The sequence below is a fragment of the Haplochromis burtoni genome, unplaced genomic scaffold, assembly GCF_018398535.1.
Source record: "Haplochromis burtoni strain Fernald_Lab_line unplaced genomic scaffold, NCSU_Asbu1 Contig_835, whole genome shotgun sequence".
NCBI lineage: Eukaryota > Metazoa > Chordata > Actinopteri > Cichliformes > Cichlidae > Haplochromis > Haplochromis burtoni.
Window position 1 is genome coordinate 42,238 of NW_024583196.1, and position 2,871 is coordinate 45,108.

Here is a 2,871-nt window from a genome sequence, read left to right on the forward strand (position 1 = left end):
TTTTTTTTGGGTTGTATGGAAGCCCCAAACGCAATTTCATTGTTCTTGACAATGACAATAAAATAAATACTACATACTACTATACTACATCAGCAAGAGAAGAGACGACCTCTTCCCATGACCCTAAGATGTGAGTGTGCATGCCAGAACACTCTGGAATGCACACAAAGTCTTTGCAGACTACTAAGGATCACACATCCTATCACTACACAATCCCCTCACCTCTAAGCATATATGGTTAAATATTTCTAAGCATAAATGACAGTCAACAATATAAACCTGACAACTACCACTATGTACAGCTGGTTAGCCACCACCATTTTGTCCGTCTGTATGTTGAAGTCCCACAGGAACTTAGCTCGGTCGTTCTCCACCACCCCAGGGGGCATCTCCCATTTTGACCTTGGGACTTCAAGGCCATATTCCGCACAGATGTTTCTGTATACCATGCCAACCACTTGGTTATGGTGTTCCACGTATGCCCTGCCTGCTAGCATCGTACACATTGCTGTTATGTGCTGGATTGCTTAGGGGCATCTTTACACAGCCTGCACATGGGTTCTTTCCCGGTTTGATAGACCCCAGCCTCTATCAGTCTTGTGCTCAGAGCTTGTTCCTGTGCTGCCATGATTAGTGCCTCTGTGCTGTCTTTTAGTCCAGCTTTGTCCAGCCACTGGTTGGATTTCTGGATGTCAGCCACTTCCTCTATCCTATTGTCCCTCTATGATGGTGCCTCCTCTTTCTCAGGTTTCTGCTGCCCGAGGTATTCATTGAGCATGTGGTTGGTTGGGGCTATCTTCCTGATGTATTCTTCAATGTTTGCTGCCTCATCCTGGACTGTTGTGCTGACACACCAGTCCCCAACCTCCTTCCTTTCGCTTAGCATACAGCCTCAGGATGCTGGATTTGGGGTGAAACCCTCCATGCATGGTCAGAGTCTCCTGGTCATGATGTCACTGGCTTCTATCTCCACCTTTGGCCAACTTATTATGCCAGCAGGGTACCTGATCAAGGGCAGGGCGTACGTATCGATAGCCCAGATCTTGTTCTTACCATTCAACTGACTCCTCAGGACTTGCCTGACCCTCTGCATGTACTTGGTGGTTGCAGCTTTTCTAGCAGCCTCTTCATGGTTCCCATTTGCCTGTGGAGATTTCCAGGTACTTGTAGCTGTCTTCAGTGTTTGCAATGTTGCCTTCTGGTAGTTCCATCCCCTCAGTTCTGACTACGTTCCCTCGCTTCATTATCATCCAACTACACTTATCCAGTCCGAACAAAATTCCGATGTCATTGCTGTATATCCTTGTGGTGACAACTGAAGGCTGGAAGAATGTATTTTGGACTGAGTAATCAAAATTTTAAATCTTCTGTTCATTATGCAAGGTCTTTGTATGCCATTGGGTCAGTGAAAGGATGGTTCCAGAGTGTGTACCATCAACTGCCAAACATAGAGGAGGAAGTGTGATGATTTGGAGCTGTTTTGTTCGTGGTTGGTGACTTATAGAGAGTGAAAGGCACCCTGAACCAAAACGGCTACCACAGCATTCTGCAGCACAATGCAATCCCCTCTGGTATGCACCAAGTTGGTCAGGGATTCATCCTATAGCAAGATAATGACCCGAAACAGTCCAAGTCCAAGCTATGCCAGAACTACCTCAGAAAAAAAAAGTACAAGAGTGTAAGCTTGAAAACATGGAGTGTGTTACGACGAAAAGGCCAGGCTTTGTGTGTGAACTCAAGTGCAGACACAGACGGAGGAACGATTGACGTGGATACATTTATTTACAGTGACTAATTTGATAACAATGAATAGTAATTTTGCAAGAAATTCTGAAGGCTATGAACTATGAACTGTGAGGTTGAGAACTATGAACTATGAGAGAAAACTATGAAACGTGAAACCTAAACTATGAACTTTGGCTAGATTCAAAAAGTCCATGAACGGATCCTGGGTGGAAATCCAGTGAATCATGGCCAGTTGGTTAAACGATGTTGTAATGGCTTACGAGTTGCAGGTGAAGACTTTATGGGAGGAGGGAGTCCAAGGGGTCTGGGTGAGCAGTGATCCAGAGAGAGTCCAGAATGTACGTGATCCAACAGGCTGGCAGGGAGGCAGGCAGGTGGAGCGCCACAATGAAGGGAGTCTGACCTGATAGCAGAAAACCAGCGTCCAAACAGAGGTGAGTATTGTTCAGTATTGTTGTGAGTATAGCTGTAAAGCATGATGACCAAGTGGGTAACTACGGCAGAGAGAAAATACTATGAAATCAAAAATCAAATTCAAATTTTATTTGTCACATAAAAAGTACAACATGTAGTAAAATATTTGTGTCTGAGCTGCAGACGTAGCCGTGCCATTCCAGGGCTTGGTTTTAGCATGGGAGGTCTAGCCAGGACCCTTATACTGGGTGGAAATCGAATATGCGATTCCCTTTCCGAAGGTGTGTAATCTTACCACTACACTATCTAACTGCATGAGCAAAACCACAAAACATTAAAGGATTTAACGAGAGCTTGACGGCCTAGCACTAAAATGAGTTAGGTATAGATCTGGCAGAGGTCTGTTGTGAATGCTGGACTTAAATACATGCCGGACTTAAATGCTGGACTTAAAAATTCACACCTGACTTGATTGCAGTCAGGTGTGAAGGCTGATTGGAGTCTCTGCCGAAGGGGGATCCCAGCATTGTGTAAAAACCCAGCACTCACCTGGACCATGATAATTTGTTTTTTAATAGACCAGTAACTAAATTAATCTAGAATGCGTGATGAAAATGTTCACAAATGGGTAAAAATGTCGGCGGAGCTCACGGGCACGTCACTGCAATCCCCCCTGGCCTCTGCTCCGCCGATACTGAGTGACCCCTCATC